Consider the following 19,526-nt stretch of genomic DNA (forward strand, 5'->3'; position numbering starts at 1 on the left):
CACTCCTAGCAGTCTCCAAAGCTGAGAACCGGTTTGAGCGCGGCACACACCTCAAAGACCTCCTGCCTCTTTCTACTCTTCAGGATGGCCACCCATCTACTATCCTGAACTCTCACAGCCTGTGGTGTGATCACCTCCTGCAATGTACAATCCAGGAAACTCTCCCGCTCCCTGATGCTTTGCAGCAACTGCAGCTGTCACTGCTGAAGCAGTTAGGGACACTTCCTACACACATGGTCCTCTAAGACACATGAAGTGTCCTAAAGTTCCCACATGGCATAGGAAATCAAAGGAACATATCACACCTGTCCATCCATAATCTAAAAGAAATAAACTCTATTCCCTCTCTTAGAACCTCGTTGGTATCTCGTTTAAAAATTAAGTTTAATTAATGCCTCTAGACATGCTCCGTGCTACTACTCTTATTAGTTCACTCACTGTTATACTCATTCTGACCGAGGCTGTTAATTTTCTGGCTCCTAATTTGAAAGAATGCCCTAGTTCAGAGAGTGAAAGAGAAATACTCTCCAGCCAATCACGTACCTGCTTTCCTGTGATGTCATGCTTTGATTTTTTTTTTTCAAACGCTGTTGGTGCATTCTGAACACTCGCCAGAGTTCTTTTATTCCCCGCCCACTGCCAGTGATGCTGTGCTGTCGCTCTCGGTGGCCGCGCTTTTTTCCTCCCTGGGTAGTCTCGCTCCCACTCACGATCTGTCAAATTATCACGGTTTTAAGCTCCCTATTTTATTTTTCATTTGTTTAAAAAAATCCTCTTGGGTTCTTTTTTATGCTTGCATAAAGGGTCAGAGCTGAATTCTAGAAGTGATGTGAGAGTGATGGCCCATTACATCAAGGCAGCATTTGACTGAGTGGGGCAAAACTGGAGTCAGTGGGAATCGTGAAAAACTCTCCATTGGTTGGAGTCATACTTAGCATAAAAGAAACTGGTTGTGATTGTTAGAGGCCAATCATCTCAGCCCCAGGGCATCTCTGCAGGAGTTCCTCAGGGTAGTGTCCCAGGCCCAACCATCTTCAACTGCTTCATCAATGACTTTCCCTCTGTGATAAGATCAGAAGTGGGGATGTTCACTGATAATTGCACAGTGTTCAGTAGCATTTGCAACTCCCCAGATACTGAAGCAGTCCGTGCCCGCATGCAGCAAGACCTGGACAACATTCAGGCTTGGGCTGATAAGTGGCAAGTAACATCTGTGCCACACAAGTGCCAGGCAAGTGTCCCAACAACATCCTGGGGGTTACCATTAACCAGAAACGTAGCTGGACCAGCCATATAAATACTGTAGCTACAAGAGCAGGTCAGCTGGGAATTCCATACCAAGTAACTCACCTCCTGACTTCCCAAAGCCTGTTCAACTACAAGACACAAGTCTTGAATATTCTCCATTTGCCTGGATGAGTGCAGCTCCAACAACACTCAGGAAGCTCAACACCATCCAGGACAAAGCAGCTTGCTTGAATGGCACCCCATTCACCACATTCAACATTCATTCCCTCCACCACTGGCACACAGTAGCAGGAGTGTGTAATATCTATAAGATACACTAGCAACTTGCCAAGGCTCCTTTGACAGCACCTTCCAAACCTGCGACCTCTACCATCTAGAAGAACAAGGGCAGCAGATGCATGGGAAGACGACCTCTAAGTTCCCCTCCACGTCTCACACCATCTTGAATTAGAACTATATTGCCGTTCCTTCGCTGTCGCTCGGTCAAAATCCTGGAACTCTCCCACCTACACAACGTGGACTACAGCGGTTCAAGAAAGCGGCTCGCCAGCACCTCGCAAGATAAATTAGGAATGGGAAATAAATGCAAGGGATGTTCAAACCCCATGAGCAAATAAAAAAATGTCAGCACTAGGAAATCCATTTTTGCTCTTGTTATCAGAATGAAACATCTCAGATCAAGTTTTGAAAATAAGATCCAGGTTAAAATTCCAAATATTGTGCTCATACCAAACACTTGCAAGTGTGCAAGTGTGATATTTCCATTTCTCTCATTCCTTATTGCTATGTGAGCGAGACAGCCAATTTGCTAGCCATAAGAACCATGTTTGTTTGTATTTACTATTTTTCCAAATACATTAAAGAGATCTAACTTAGGAAAAGTAAATGATCTTATTCAAGCTCAAGTCAAACTTTTACTGTTTTTAGATAATATGAAAAAAAAGCTCTGAAGATTTAACTTTATCTTGAACTATTTATATATAGAAGTATATTTAAAATCAAACTGAAATGCACATGATCATATCTGCATATTCCAATTTCAAAAATCAGAACACAGATTACACAAATGGGTTTGCAAGTAGAAGTCCTTTCTAGCTCACCAGTGACAGTCGTAAATTATTAGGTCATCTTTACTCGTGGGAATCTGAAATAGAATTTACTCCACAGTGCATTCTCTATGTTTAGAGTTAAGAGCCAATTTTTAATTTTATCTAAAAACTAATTTGTCAAGGTGAGTGATGTCAGTATTAAGAATATTCTTTATTTTCTTTATTTGTACCCAGTGTCAGGACTTGGTACTTTCTGGTTATTGGTCATGTTCAGGTCATGTACAGCCTCAGGGTGCCAATTCCATGAACATAATCTTTATTTCTTCTCTGAGAGAGAGGTTACTCAATTAGTACAATATAGTGGACTATTTTGTCCCATAGGATCATGTCGAATTGGAACTGGATGAATATTACAAAACTTTATTCCAATTGGGACCCATTGACAGCCATCAGAAGGAGCAGACTTCACATTATGAATTTGGGTTAGGTTTAGCCTGTGGTCCCTGAGGTTCAAGCACAGTATTGCAATCCACTGTGCATGCTTGATGCCTTTTGAGGACATAGGATCAGAGAATGATGCAGCACAGAAGGACGCTATTTGACCCATCGTGCCTTTGAAAGAGCAGTCCAATTTAGTCCCACACCCCTGCTCTTTCCCCATAGCTCTGCAAGTTTTTCCCCTTTGAGCATTTATCCAAATGGCTTTTGCCAGTTATTAGTGAATCTGCTTCCACCAGCACATTTGCGATCACAGCAACTCACTACACAAAATTCTTCTTCCTCATGTTGCCTCTGTTTTTTTTGACAATTAGCTTAAATGTGTATCCTCTAGTTACTGACTCTCTTGCCACAGGAAACAGTTTCTTCTTAATTACTCTATCAAAATGCCAAATAATTTTGAACCACATAAATGTCGCCTTATCCCCTTGGTGGCAGCCGTGGTTTAGTTGGTAGTCCTCTCACCTCTGAATCATAAGGTTGTGGCTTCAAGTCCTATTTCAGGACTTGAACACAAAAATCTAGGCTGACACTCCAGCACAGTGATGAGGGAGTGCTGCACTGTTGGACGTCTTTCTGATGAGACGTTAAACCGAGGCCAGGCCTACCCTCTCCAGTGGATATAAAAGGCGGCTCACCACTGCCTTCTCAAGAATGAATTTTGAAAAAAATCCCATGGTATTACTTCGAAGAAGAGCAGAGGCGATGTCCTGGCCAATATTAATCATAGAATGGTTACAGCACAGAAGGAGGCAGAATTTTGTGTGTAAGGCAGGGCTTCTTGTGCCGGGCTGAAAAGGCAGGAGAAATCGCCGTGATTCTACAACACTGGGCCAATTAACAGCCAGCTGCCAGGAACTCTGCCACTTTAAAGAAGGGGATTCCACCTCCAAGAGCTGCTGGCCAATTACAGGGCTGGAAGCTCAGTAGTATTGGCAGCGCAACCAGGAGCTGTGGCCACTGCTGCTACTGCAGAGGCCCTGGTCCCAGGCCTAGCACTGGAGAACCAGATCTCTGGTAAGTGAGGCAGGGTTGCTGGGGCCAGTCTGGAAGGCCCTGGCGATGGGGTGGGGTGGGACATTGAGTACGGGGGTAGTGGGGTACAGGGAGATGTTTTTGCTGGCGGGGACCCTCTGTGGGCTACAGATTTCTCACAGAGTAAGTCCCCCACCCTTCTTACCTGCCCCAAGCCCGCAAGGAGGTCCCCTTGTTTTACTCGGTGACCTACCCGCATGACGGAGGTCCCCACCGCTGCTGGTTAAATCCCAGTGGTGGCAGGAAGAGGCCCTTCAGTGGCTGTTAAAAGGCCTCTTAGGGGCCTAAATTGGATCTTCTCTGATCCCGATAAAACTGTGTTGCGACGGGCCCTCTGACCCCCCCACCCCACCTCCCATCGCAATTCTATAGGCTCCCTCACCTCCGAACTCATCTCTGGCAGGGGGTGGGGGGTGCCTTAAAATTCAGGCCTTTGTGTTCGTGCTGTCTCTTTGTAAGAGCAGCTCAGCTAGTCCCCCTCCCCACCCTTTCATCGCAGCCCGCAAATTTTTTTCTCTTAAGGTAAGGTCACTTTCGAAAGCCACAATTGAATCTGCCTCCACCACATGCTTAGGCAGTGCATTCCAGATCCTAAGCACTTGCTATGTAAAAAGGTTTTTCATGACTCGCCTTTGATTCTTTTCCCATTCTTATGTCGATGTTATCTGGCTCTAGACACTTCCACCAGTAAGAATAATTTCACCCTATCTGCTCTGTCTAAACTCCTCACACTTCTTTCAAATCTCCACTCAACCTTCTCTTCTCTCTGGAGACAAACCCCAGCTTCTCCAATCTATCCATGCAACCAAAGTCCCTCTTCTAAATCTTTTCTGCACCCTGTATGGCTAGAATTTTATTCCCCCCCACCACCCCAGGGGTGGGCTGGGAGGTGGAGGTGGGTGGGGCCGTGCTGTGCCCATCGCCTACCTGCATCCTCTGCAATGGAGGTGGCAGGCGACCCACTGCCCTTAGGCCAATCGAGGTCCTTAAGTGGTAAATTAATGGGCACGTAAGGGACTGTTCCCACCGCCGCTGGTATTTTACCAGTGCTGGATAGGCACTTCACACCTTGGGAGGCCGCCCAGTTAGACCTGGCAGCCTCCTTGCGGGCTGTGGTGGTGGTGGGGGCTACGAGGGCATGGATTGCGCCACTGGAACACCAACCCCTGCCCTCGCGATTGACCCGCCACATAGCCAGGGCCTCCTGGCTGATTTGCCCCGGCGAACCCCAACCCTACTTACCTTCTTCTCTGGCCTCCATCACTGGCTGCAGTCCCAGCAGTGTCCACCACTCCCAGTGACGCTGCTGGGACTGCAGAGCTGCCTGCTGTCTGATTGGCCGGCAGCTCTTGGAGGCGGGACTGTAAAATAGCATTGTGGCTTCCAGAGCCAGCAGAGGCCGGCTTGTCCCTGGCTTTCCAGACGGTGGGCAGGGCTACCACCTCCTCGTAAAATCCCAGCTTCTAAAGCCTTCACATCCTTCCTAACGTGTGGTGCCCAGGTTCACCATGACTTACTTGCTTTTGCACTCTACACCTCTATTTATAAAGCCCAGGATCCCGTATGCCTTATTAACCACTTTCTCAACCTGCCCTGCCACCTTCAATGATTTGTGCATAAAAACCCCCAGGTCACTCTGCTCCTGCACTCATTCTAGAATTGTATCCTTTATTTTATATTGCCTCTCCTTGTTCTTCTTACCAAAATGTATCACTTTGCACTTCTCTGCATTAAATTTCACCTGCCACGTATCCGTCCATTCCACCAGCCTGTCTATGTTCTCTTGAAGTCTATCACCATCTCCTCACAGTTCACTATACTTCAAGTTTTGTGTCATCTGCAAATTTTGAAATTGTGCCCTACACACACAAGTTTACGTCATTAATTTATATCAAGCAAAGCAGTGGTCCTAGTACCGACCCCTGGGGAATCCCAATGGATCCTATCTTCCAGTCTGAAAAACAACCATTCACCACTGCTCTCTGTTTCCTGTCACTCAGCCAACTTTGTATCCATGCTGCCCCTGTCCCTTTTATTTCATAGGCTTCAACTTTGCTGACAAGCCTGTTATGTGGCACAGTGGCGCAGTGGTTAGCACCACAGCCTCACAGCTCCAGCGACCCGGGTTCAATTCTGGGTACTGCCTGTGTGGAGTTTGCAAGTTCTCCCTGTGTCTGCGTGGGTTTCCTCCGGGTGCTCCGGTTTCCTCCCACATGCCAAAAGACTTGCAGGTTGATAGGTTAATTGGTCATTATAAATTGCCCCTAGTATAGGTAGATGGTAGAGGAATATAGGGACAGGTGGGGATGTGGTAGGAATATGGGGTTAGTGTAGGATTAGTATAAATGGGTGGTTGATGGTCGGCACGGACTCGGTGGGCCGAAGGGCCTGTTTCAGTGCTGTATCTCTAAACTAAACTAAACTTTATCAAATGCTTTTTAGAAGTCCATGTACACCACATCATCCATATTACCCTCATCAACCCTCTCTGTTACCTCATCAAAAAAATCAATCATGTTTGTTAAACACAATTTGCTTTTAACAAATCCGTGCTGGTTTTCCTTAATTAATCCACATTTGTCCAAGTGACTGTTAATTTTGTCCAGGTTTAAAATTTCTAAAAGCTTTTCCACCACTGAGGTTAAACTGACTGGCCTGTAGTTGCTGGGCTTATCCTTCCAATTTATTTTGAACAAGGGTGTAACATTTGTAATTCTTCAGTCCTCTGGTACCATCCCTGTATCTAAGGAGGATTGGAAGAATGTGGCCAGTGCCTTCACAATTTTCCACTTACTTCACTCAGTATCCTTGATCTCTCAATCAACATCACAAAAACAGATTATCTGATCATTATCACATTGCTGTTTGTGGGCGCTTGCTGTGCACAAATTAGCTGCCCTGTTTCCTACATTACAACAGTGACTACACTTCAAAAAGTAATTCATTCTCTGTAAAATGTTTTGGGACAACTGATGGGCATGAAAGGCACCGTCAAAATGCAAGTCTTTTGTTATCTTCTCTATTCTGAGGAGAACAAATCCTACATTCGCGAGTCTCGCCACATAACTGAAGTCTTACACCTTTGGTATCATTCTAGTAAATTTCCTCTGCACTGTCTGTCTCAGGCATTGACAACCTTCCTAGCCCATGGTGCCTGTAATGAGCTGAAGTCAAACCTGTGTTTTATTATAATAAAATAAAATATCAACGCAAGCTCGAGGAACAGCATCTCATCTACCGGACTGAACATTGAGTTCAATAATTTCAGAGCATGACAGCCCCCCATTTTACTTTCATTTTTAGTTATTTTTTCTTCCTTTTTTTACATTCTTTTTTACATTTTTTACAATCTTTTTTTGCATTTATTTCATTTCATCTTAGTTTGTTCAGTTTGCTTACCCACTGTTTTTTTCAGGTTTTTTTTCAGGTTTGCACTTGCTGCTGATCAATATTCAGTGTATTTACACCTAATCTGTATTAATGCTTTGTCTTTCAACACACCATTAACATATTGTTTGCCTTTGCTCCGTGACCTTTTGGTCAGCAATGTGGCCTTGTCCAATCTGCACCTTCTCCTTTGTTATCTCTTGCCCCACCCCCACCTCACTTGCTTATAATCTGTGACTTTTCTAATATTTGTCAGTTCCGAAGAAGGGTCACTGACCCGAAACGTTAACTCTGCTTCTCTTTCCACAGATGCTGCCAGACCTGCTGAGTGATTCCAGCATTTCTTGTGTCTGTGTTTTATTATAAAGGTTTAACATAACTTCCTTGCTTTTATTATCTGTGCATCTAATTATAAAGCCAAGGAACCCATTTGCCTTTTTAACAGCTTGTTCAACTTCTCCTGCACCCTGTGACTTGTACACATACACCCTCTGATCTCTTCGATCCTGAAATTCCTTTAAAATTTTCCCATTTAGTTCATATTGCCTCTCCTCATGTCAAAATGAATCACTTCAAACTTCTGCCACTGCACCAGTTTGTCTATGTCCTCCTCAAATCTATTACTATCCTCCTCATTTTTACCACATTTCCAAGTTTCATGTTATCTGCAAACTTTGAAATTATACTCTTTCTATCCAATTCCATGTTGTTAATATATATCAAAAAGAGTAGTGATCCCAACAACGAAGCTTGGGGCACACCATTGCACACTCCAGTATGGAAAACAATCTTTCATCACTATTCTGTTTCCCCTGTCCCTTAGCCAATTTCATATCTGTACAGCCACTTCCCCTTTAATCCCATGGGCTTCAATCTTGCTAATAAGCCTATTATGTGGTACTTTGTCAAATGCCTTTTGAAAGTCCATAAACACAACATCACCTCACTACCCTCATCTGCTCTCTTTCTTATTTAGTCAAAGAGCTCAATCAAGTAAGTCAAACACGAAATTAAAACAGAAAATGCTAGAAATACTAGCAGATCTGACAACATCTGTGGAGAGACAAATAGGGTTAACGTTCATCAGTCCTGGGTTTGCTTAGAGACAGAACAGTTTTTAAGCAAGGCAGGGAGAGGGGAGGAAAGAATAACCAGTAAGGCTTCTGATAGGGTGGAAGGCAGGAGAGTTTAAATGACGAAAGGAATGATAGTGTAAGGCAAAAAGAGATGGTAATGGGAGAAGTAAAGAAAGAAGTGTCTAGAGGAGCCATGAATGGGAAAAAGCAGAATCACCACCAACTGGCATCCAAATAAAAAGGGAGCAGGGGTTATGATCTAAAATTGTTGAATCCGGAAGGTCGTAAAGTGCCTAGTCGAAAGATGAGGTGCTGTTCCTCAAGCTTGCATTGAGTTTTATTAGAACAGTGTAGGAGGCCAAGGTCAGAGAAGTTAGAATGGGAGTGGAGTGGAGAATTAAAATGACAGGTGACCAGAAGATCAGGGTCATGCTTGTGGACTGAACAAAGGTATTCCACAAAGCAATGACCCAATTTGCGTTTGCTCTCCCCAATGTCTCCCCTGATTCTCTGTCATTTTACTTCTCCACTCCCACTGAAAGCACAGGTGCCAATGGTGGAGCAATTACAATCGGGGATGCGCAAGAGGCCAGAAGTGAAGGAGCGTAGATATCTTGGACGGTTGTAGGGCTGAGGAAGTTAGAGAGCTAGAGAGCGGCAAGGCCATTGTCAGGCAAGCCTCCCCACCTACCAAGACTGAGGCACACATTATTTTACCACATGAACATTAAAACTTAAAATTGCAAGCCCCTGACTGGAGAGACAGTTGCATGGTAACAGGCAATGTTGGAACAAGGGACAAAGGACCATGCCCCGACACATTCAACCAACAATGGGCTTTTGATTACCAGACGTTGAAGCATTCCAGGTTAACTACTAAGATGGCCGAATACACAGAAGAAGTGGTCAGACCAGTTTTGGTCACATGACTGACTGTTGGAGTTTTTGAATTTGAACTTCCAACAGGGGTTTTTAACTGAGAAAGCTCCTGGATCCTGGTTTGAGAACATCTCTCTCCTGTGATTAGCACCGCAGCCTCACAGCTCCAGCGACCCGGGTTTGGTTCTGGGTATTGCCTGTGCGGAGTTTGCTAGTTCTCCCTCTGACTGCGTGAGTTTCCTCAGGGTGCCCTGGTTTCCTCCCACCTGTGGGTTGATAGGTAAATTGGCCATTGTAAAAGATTGCCCCTAGTGTAGATAGGTGGCAGGAGAATTGTGGGGATGTGAGAGGGAAAAATGGGATTAATATAGGATTAGTATAAATGGGTGGTTGATAGTCGGCACAGACTCGGTGGGCCGAAGGGCCTGTTTCGGTGCTGTATCTCTCTATGACTATGACTGTCTGCTCTCATCTCGCTCACACCAGCTTCAGAAACCATTGAAGACATGAGAACCCCAAACATAGAAAAGTCTCCTATGTTGAACAGGTTTAAGAAGAATACTGGGCCCGAACAACAAGCAAGAGCTGCCTACAGTCAAAGGCTACAGGGAGCTGGAGCCAAAGAAACAGTAACCAGAAACCCCCTTCAGAGACTGCCTCAAACCTTTCACCTTATATTTTCCTCCTCTTTTCTGTCCCTATCTGCATGTGTGTATCGCATGTGCATGCTAGCGTGGGCGCATTGTATATCCATAGGCATTAACCGTATTAGAGTTTTGGTTTAATAAATTTCACTTTTCTCCTTTAAACTGAAGTAAGCCTGTTTATGCTCATTTATTTGCCTTATAATTGGAAAGTGATGAACAAGGATTCACCAAGGGGGAAGCTCAAAACACAGTGTGTTTAAAATTAAACCCTGTTACAATTAGACCAGGTGAAGATAGTAACAGACCCCGAGACATCTTTCTCACCTGATGGTAACACCATTAATAAATATATTTTAGTCATCCAGAGAGCTACAACTTTGGATGCCCTTCCTTCCCCCCTTGTGTAAGTGTGTCTAGCCTGTACCTGAACTGTGTCCTCTTTAAAGGTCTCCCATTGAGCATTTACTGTTTTATCTACTGATCTTTGATGCCAATCCACCTGTGCAATTTCCTTTTCAAATCATTGAAATCTCTCTAAACCTCATGATATAATGATACTAAACATAATGATAAACCGAATGAAAGGGAGGAAGTTTTAGCTGTTTTAGCGGGCTTAAGGATGGATAAATCCCCAGGCCCAGATGAGATGTATCCCAGGCTGCTATGTGAGGCAAAGGAAGAGATAGCAGGGGCTCTGACACAAATTTTCAAATCCTCTCTGGCCACAGGAGAGGTACCAAAGGATTGGAGGACAGCGGATGTGGTACCATTATTCAAGAAGGCAAACAGGGAGAAACCAGGTAATTAATTATAGGCCAGTGAGTCTAATATCAGTGGTAGGGAAACTATTGGAAAAAATTCTGAGAGACAGGATTAATCTCCACTTGGAGAGGCAGGGATTAGTCAGGGATAGTCAGCATGGCTTTGTCAGGGGAGATCGTGTCCAACAAACTTGATTGAATTTTTCGAGGAGGTGACTAGATGTGTAGATGAGGGTAAAGCAGTTGATGTAGTCTACATGGACTTCAGTAAGGCTTCAGTTGAGGACTATCAGGACAACTCCCTCCCTACTGCAGACCACTGTCCCGCCACCTCTGATGGGTCTGTCCTGCCAGTGGGACAGGACATACCCAGTGATAGTGATTGCAGTGTCTGGGACATTGTCGTTAAGGTATGATTCCGTGAGTATGACTGTGTCAGGCTGTTGCTTGACCAGTCTGTGGGACAGCTTTCCCAACATTGGCACATGCCCCCCCCCGATGTTAGTAAGGAGGACTTTGCAGGGTCGACAGGGCTGGGTTTGTCGTTGTCATTTCCAGTGCCTAGGTCGATGCCGGGTGGTCGGTCCGGTTTAATTCCTTCCCTAAAGGACATTAGTGAACCAGATGGGTTTTTACAACAATTGACAATGGTTTCATGGCCATCATTAGCCTAGCTTTTTAATTCCAGATTTATTAATTAAATTCAAATTCCATCTTCTGCTGTGGTGGGATTCGAACCCTGTCTCCAGATCAATACCCTGGGTCGCTGGGTTACTAGTCCGGTGATAATACCACTACACCACCGCCTCCCCAAACTGTAGTGGTGATGTTGAGAATGGCATTAAACAGGAAATTAGTGACGCATGTGATAAAGGAACATCTGTAATTATGGATGATTTTAATCTGCATATAGATTGGGCAAATCAAGTTAGTCACAATACCGGAGAGGAGGAATTCATGGAGTGTATACGGGATGGTTTTCTGGACCAATACGTTGAGGAACCAACTAGAGAACAGGCCATCCTAGACTGGGTATTGTGTAATGAGAGAGGAATAATTGACAATCTAATTGTGCGAGACCCCTTGGGGATGAGCGACCATAATATGTTAGAATTCTTCATCAAGATGGAGAGTGACGTAGTTGATTCTGAGACGAGCCCTGAATCTAAATAAAGGAAACTGTGAAGGTATAAGGCGCGAGTTGGCTATGATGGATTGGGAAACGTTACTTAAAGGAATGATGGTGGATAGGCAATGGCAAACATTCAAAAAGCATATGGATGAACTGAAACGATTGTTTATTCCTGTCTGGCGAAAAAGTAAAACGGGAAAGGTAGCCAAACCACAGCTTACAAGGGAAATTTGAGACAGCATGAGATCCAAGGAAGAGGCATACAAATTCTCCAGAAAAGAAAACAGACCTGAGGATTGGGAGCAGTTTAGAATTCAGCAAAGGAGGACCAAGGGATTGATTAAAAAGGAGAAAATAGAGTACATGAGTAAGCTTGGGGGAACATAAAAACTGACTGTAAAAGTTTCTATAGTTATTTGCAGAGAAAAAGATTGGTGAAGACTAATGTAGGTTCCTTACTATCAGAAACAGAGGAATTTATGATGGGAACAAAGAAATGGCTGACCAACTAAATGCATACTTTGGTTCTGTCTTCACAAAGGAGGACACAAATATCATACCAGAAATGTTGGGGAACACAGGGTTTAGTGAGAGGGAGGAACTGAAGGAAATCAGTATTAGTAGAGAAATGGTGTTGGGGAAATTGATGGGATTGAAGGCTGATAAATCCCCAAGGCCTGATAATCTACATCCCAGAGTACTGAAGGAAGTGGCACTAGAAATAGTAGATGCCTTGGTGGTCATCTTCCAAGTCGCAGTAGTTAGCATCGCAGCCTCACAGCTCCAGCGACCTGGGTTCAATTCTGGGTACTGCCTGTGTGGAGTTTGCAAGTTCTCCCTGTGTCTGCGTGGGTTTCCTCCGGGTGCTCTGGTTTCCTCCCACATGCCAAAGACTTGCAGGTTGATAGGTAAATTGGCCATTAGCAATTCCCCCTAGTATAGGTAGGTGGTAGGGAAATATTGGGACAGGTGGGGATGTGGTAGGAATATGGAATTAGTGTAGGATTAGTATAAATGGGTGGTTGATGGTCGGCACAGACTCGGTGGGCCGAAGGGCCTGTTTCAGTGCTGTATCTCTAAACTAAACTAAACTAAGATTCTATAGACTCTGGAACAGTTCCTACAGATTGGAGGGTAGCTAATGTAACCCCACTATTTAAAAGGGGAGGTAGAGAGAAAACAGGGAATTATGGACCAGTCAGCCTGACGTCTGTAGTGGAGAAAATTCTGGAGTCCATTGTCAAAGATTTTATAGCAGAGCACTTGGAGAACAGTGGTAGAATCGGACAGAGTCAGTATGGATTTACAAAAGGGAAATCCTGCGTGACAAATCTACTTGGAATTCTTCGAGGATGTAACTAGTGGAGTTGATGAGGGGGAGCCAGTGGATGTGGTTTATTTGGACTTTCAGAAGGCTTTCGACAAAGTCCCACATAAGAGATTATCATGTAAAATTAAAGCACATGGGATTGGGGGTAGTGGATTGCGATGGATAGAAAATTGTTTGGCAGACAGGAAACAAAGAGTAAGAATAAACGGGTCTTTTCCGAATGGCAGGCAGTGACTAGTGGGGTACCAGAGGTATCGGTGCCAGGACGCCAGCTGTTCACAATATATATTAATGATTTAGATGAGGGAACTAAATGTAATATCTCCAAATTTGCAGATGACGCAAAACTGGGTGGGAGGGTGAGATGTGAGGAGGATGCAACTTAATAGAATTCTTTGAGGAAGTGACAAAGTTGATTGATGAGGGAAGGGCTGTAGATGTCATATACATGGACTTCAGTAAGGCGTTTGATAAGGTTCCCCATGGTAGGCTGATGGAGAAAGTGAAGTCGCATGGGGTCCAGGGTGTACTAGCTAGATGGATAAAGAACTGGCTGGGCAACAGGAGACAGAGAGTAGCAGTGGAAGGGAGTTTCTCAAAATGGAGACGTGTGACCAGTGGTGTTCCACAGGGATCCGTGCTGGGACCATTGTTGTTTGTGATATACATAAATGATTTGGAGGAAAGTATAGGTGGTCTGATTAGCAAGTTTGCAGACGACACTAAGATTGGTGGAGTAGCATATAGTGAAGGGGACTGTCAGAGAATACAGCAGAATATAGATAGACTGGAGAGTTGGGCAGAGAAATGGCAGATGGAGTTCAATCAGGACAAATGCGAGGTGATGCATTTTGGAAGATCCAATTCAAGAGTGAACTATACAGTAAATGGAAAAGTCCTGGGGAAAATTGATGTACAGAGAGATTTGGGTGTTCAGGTCCATTGTTCCCTGAAGGTGGCAACGCAGGTCAATAGAGTGGTCAAGAAGGCATCCGGCATGCTTTCCTTCATCGGACGGGGGATTGAGTACAAGGGTTGGCAGGTCATGTTACAGTTGTATAGGACTTTGGTTCGGCCACATTTGGAATACTGCGTGCAGTTCTGGTCGCCACATTACCAAAAGGATGTAGATGCTTTGGAGAGGGTGCAGAGGAGGTTCACCAGGATATTGCCTGGTATGCAGGGCGCTAGCTATGAAGAGAGGTTGAGTAGATTAGGATTATTTTCATTAGAAAGACGGAGGTTGAGGGGGGACCTGATTGAGGTGTACAAAATCATGAGAGGTATAGACAGGGTGGATAGCAAGAAGCTTTTTCCCAGAGTGGGGGATTCAATTACTAGGGGTCACGAGTTCAAAGTGAGAGGGGAAAAGTTTAGGGGGGATATGCGTGGAAAGTTCTTTACGCAGAGGATGGTGGGTGCCTGGAATGCGTTGCCAGCGGAGGTGGTAGACGTGGGCACGATAGCGTCTTTTAAGATGTATCTAGACAGATACATGAATGGGCAGGAAGCAAAGAGATACAGACCCTTAGAAAATAGGCGACATGTTTAGATAGAGGATCTGGATTGGCGCAGGCTTGGAGGGCCGAAGGGCCTGTTCCTGTGCTGTAATTTTCTTTGTTCTTTGTTCTTTGATTTGGACAAGTTGAGTGAGTGGGCTAATGCATGGCAGATGTAGTATAATGTGGATAAATGTGAGATTATCCACTTTGGTAGTAAAAACATGAAGGCAGATTATTATCTGAACGGCTATAAACTGAGAGAGGGGAATATGCAACGATACCTGGATGTTCTCGTACACAAGTCGCTGAAGGTCAGCATGCAGGTGCAACAGTTGGTAAAAAAGGCAAATGGTATGTTGGCTTTCAGAGCAAGAGGATTCAAGGACAGGAGCAGGAATGTTTTGCTGCAATTATACAGGGCCTTGGTGAGGTCACACCTGGAATATTGTGTGCAGTTTTGGTCTCCTTATCTGAGGAAGGATGTTCTTGCTACAGAGGGAGTGCAACAAAGGTTTACCAGACTGATTCCTGGGATGGCGTGACCGACGTTTGAGCAGAGATTGAGTCGTTTAGGATTATATTCGCTGGAGTTCAGAAGAGTGAGGGGAGATCTCATACAAACCTATAAAATTCTAACAGGACTTGACAGGGTAGACACAGGAAGGATGTTCCCGATGGTGGGGGAGTCCAGAACCAGGGGTCATAGTCTAAGGATATGGGATAAACCTTTCAGGACTGAGATGAGGAGAAAGTTTTTCACCCAGAAAGTGGAATTCGCTACCACAGAAAGCAGTTGAGGCCAAAACATTGTATGTTTTCAAGAAAGAATTAGATATAGCTCTTAGGTTTAAAGGGATCAACGGATATGGGGGGAAAGCAGGAACAGGTTACTGAGTTGGTTGATCAGCCATGATCATAATGAATGGCGGAGCAGACACGAAGGGCCGAATGGCCTACTCCTGCTCCTATTTTCTATGTTTCTATGACTGGGCACAGCAAAGGCGATGTGCCCTGACAACATTCTGGCAGTAGTACTGAAGACTTGTGCTCCAGAACTAGCTGCACCCCTGTCCAAGCTGTTCCAGTACAACTACAACACTGGCATCTACCCAACAATGTGGAAAATTACCCAGGTATGTCCTGTCCTCCAAACACAGGACAAATCTAATCCTCCCAAATACCACCCCATCGGTCTACTCTCAACCAACAGCAAAGTGATGGAAGGTGTTGTCGACAGTACTATCAAGCAGCACTTACACAGCAATAACCTGCTCACTGATGCTCAATTTTAGTTCCATCAGGGCCACTCAGCTCCAGACCTCATTACAGCCTTGGTCCAAACATGGACAAAAGAGCTGAATGCAAGATGTGAGGTGAGTGTGATTGCCCTTGACATCAAGGCAGCATTTAACCAGTGTGGCATCAAGGAGCCCTAAAGTCAATGGGAATCAGGTTGGAGTCACAGCAAGCACAAAGGAAGATGGTTGTGGTTTTTGGAGGCTAAACATCTGAGCCCCAGGATATCATTGCTGGAGTTCCTCAGGGTAGTGTCCTAGGCCCAACCATCTTCAGCTGTTTCATCAATGAATGACCTCACCTCCATCATAAAGTCAGAAGTGGGGATGTTCTCTGATGATTGGACAGTGTTCAGTACCATTCGCGACTCCTCAGCTACTGAAGCAGTCCATGACCACATGTAGCAAGACCTGGACAACATTCAGGTTTGGGCTGATAAATGGCAAGTAACATCCATACCATTAAGTGCCAGGCAATAACCATCTCCAACAAGAGAGAAACTAACCATCTCCCCTTGACAATCAACGGCATTACCATTGCTGAATTCCCCACCATCAAGATCCTGGGGGTTACCATTGACCAGACACTAAACTGGACCAGCCATATAAATACTGTGGCTACAAGAGCAGGTCAGAGGCTGGAAATTCTGAGGTGAGTAACTCACCTCCTGACTCCCCAAAGCCTGTCCACCATCTATAAAGCATAAGTCAGCAGTGTGATGGAATACTGTCTGCTTGCCTGAATGAGTGCAGCTCCAACAACACTTAAGAAGCTCAATACCATGCAGGACAAAACAGTCCGATTAATTGGCACCCTATCCACCATCCAAACATTCACTCTCACCGCCACCAGCGCACAGTGGCAGCAATATGTACCATATACAAGATACACTGCAGCAACTCGCCACGCCTCCTTTGACAGCAGCTTCCAACCCTGTGACCTCCACCACTTAGAAGGACAAGGAGAGCAGACGCATGGGAACACCACCAGCTGCAAGTTTCTCTCAAGCCACATACCAGCCTGACTTGAAACTATATCATCGTGCCTTCATCGTCACTCCGTCAAAATCCTGGAACTCCCTTCCTAACAGCATTGTGGGTGTACCTACACCAGATGGACTGCAGTGTTTCAAGAAGGTAACTCACCACTGCCTTCTCAAGGACAATTAGGGATGGGTAGCAAATGCTGGCCTTGCCAGCGATGTTCACATCCGATGAAAGAATAAAAAAGGAGGAAAGAGAGGTCCAGAGATGGAGTGGTTTAGGGAGGGAATTTCAGAGCTTAAAGACTTGGCAGCTGAAGGCATGACTACTAATGGTGGAGTGATTAAAATCACGGATTGCAAGAGGCCAGAATTGCAAGAGACCTGAATTCGAGGATCAGAGATATCTCTGAGTTTTGTAGGGCTGGAGGAGGTGATAGAGATAGGGAGAGGTGAAACCATGGAGGAATTTGAAAACAAGTACAAGAATTTTAATATTGAGAGATGCCAGGGAAAGGGATGGAGTTGGTGGCTCGGGAGTGGAGACAATGGCTTTGGTCTTCCCAGTATTTAGCTGGAGGAAATTTCTGCTCATCCAGTACTCGATGTTGGACAAGCAGGCTTACAATTTGGAGACAGTGGAGGGGTCAAGAGAGGTGTGTGTTGAGGTAGATCCCGGTGTCATCAGCATCCATGTGAATCTGATGTATTTTGGTTGATTTCGCTGAGGGGTAGCATGTCGATGGGAAATAGGATGGGACAAAGTATAGATCCTTGGGAGACACCAGATAAGGTTAAGGGAACACCGAGAGGAAGTATTCAAAATCATGAAGGTTTTTTTTATTCATTCATGGGATGTGGGCGTCACTGGTTAAGCCAGCATTTATTGCCCATCCCTAATTGCCCTTGAGAAGGTGGTGGTGAGCTGCCTTCTTGAACCGCTGCAGTCCATGTGAGGTAGGTACACCCACAGTGCTGTTAGGAAGGGAGTTCCAGGATTTTGACCCAGCGACAGTGAAGGAACAGCGATATATTTCCAAGTCAGGATGGTGTGTGACTTGGAGGGGAACTTGCAGGTGGTGATGTTCCCATGCATCTGCTGCTCTTGTCCTTCGAAGTGGTTGAGGTCGTGAGTTTGAAAGGTGCTGTCTAAGGAGCCTTGGTGTGTTGCTGCAGTGCATCTTGTAGATGGTACACAGTGCTGCCACTGTGCGTCGGTGGTGCAGGGAGCGAATGTTTATAGATGGGGTGCCAATCAAGAGGGCTGCTTTTACCTGGATGGTGTCGAGCTTCTTGAGTGTTATTGGAGCTGCACCCATCCAGGCAAGTGGAGAGTATTCCATCACACTCCTGACTTGTGCCTTGTAGATGGTGGACAGGCTTTGGGGAGTCAGGAGGTGAATTACTCGCCGCATGATTCCTAGCCTCTGACCTGCTCTTGAAGCCACGGTATTTATATGGCTACTCCAGTTCAGTTTCTGGTCAATGGTAGCCCCTAGGATGTTGATCGTGGGGGATTCAGCAATGGTAATGCCATTGAATGTCAAGGGGAGATGGTTAGATTCTCTCTTGTTGGAGATGGTCATTGCCTGGCACTCGTGTGGCGCAAATGTTACTTGCCACTTATCAGCTTAAGCCTGGATAATGTCCAGGTCTTGCTGCATTTCTACACGGACTGCTTCAGTATTTGAGGAGTCGCGAATGGTGCTGAAAATTGTGCAATTATCAGCGAACATCCCCACTTCTGACCGTATGATTGAAGGAAGGTCATTGATGAAGCAGCTGAAGATGTTTGGGCCCAGGACACTACCCTGAGGAACTCCTGCAGTGATGTCCTGGAGCTCAGATGATTCACCTCCAACAACCACAGCCATCTTCATTTGCACTAGGTATGACTCTAACCAGCAGAGAGTTTTCCCCCTGATTCCTATTGACTCCAGTTTTGCTAGGGCTCCTTGATGCCATACTCAGTCAAATGCTGCCTTGATGTCAAGGGCAGTCACTCTCAGCTCACCTCTTGAATTCAGCTCTTTTGTCGATGTTTGAACCAAGGCTGTAATGAGGTCAGGTGCTGAGTGACCCTGTCGGAACCCAAACTGGGTATCACTGAGCAGGTTATTGCTAAGCAAGTGCCGCTTGATGGCACTGTTGATGACGCCTTCCATCACTTTGCTGATGATTGAGAGTAGACTGATGGGGCGGTAATGGGCCGGGTTGGACTTGTCCTGCTTTTAGTGTACAGGACATACCTGGGCAATTTTCCACATTGCCGGGTAGATGCCAGTGTTGTAGCTATACTGGAGCAGCTTGGCTAGGGGTGCGGCAAGTTCTGGAGCACAGGTCTTCAGGGAAAGTTGGCTGTCTGGATACAAAATTGGCTGGCCCATAGAAGTCAGAGAGTGGTAGTAGATGGAAAGTATTCAGCATGGAGCTCGGTGACCCGTTGTGTTCCACAATGATCTGTTCTGGGACCTCTGCTCTTTGAGATTTTTATAAATGACTTGGATGAGGAAGTGGAAGGCTGGGTTAGCAAGTTTGCCGATGACACGAAGGTTGCTGGAGTTGTGGATAGTGTGGAAGGCTGTTGTAGGTTGCAACGGGACATTGACAGGATGCAGAGCTGGGCTGAGAAGTGACCGATGGAGTTCAACCTGGAAAAGTGTGAAGTGATTCATTTTGGAAGGTCGAATTTGAATGCGGAATA

Source organism: Heterodontus francisci, chromosome 10 (assembly GCF_036365525.1).
Source record: "Heterodontus francisci isolate sHetFra1 chromosome 10, sHetFra1.hap1, whole genome shotgun sequence".
NCBI lineage: Eukaryota > Metazoa > Chordata > Chondrichthyes > Heterodontiformes > Heterodontidae > Heterodontus > Heterodontus francisci.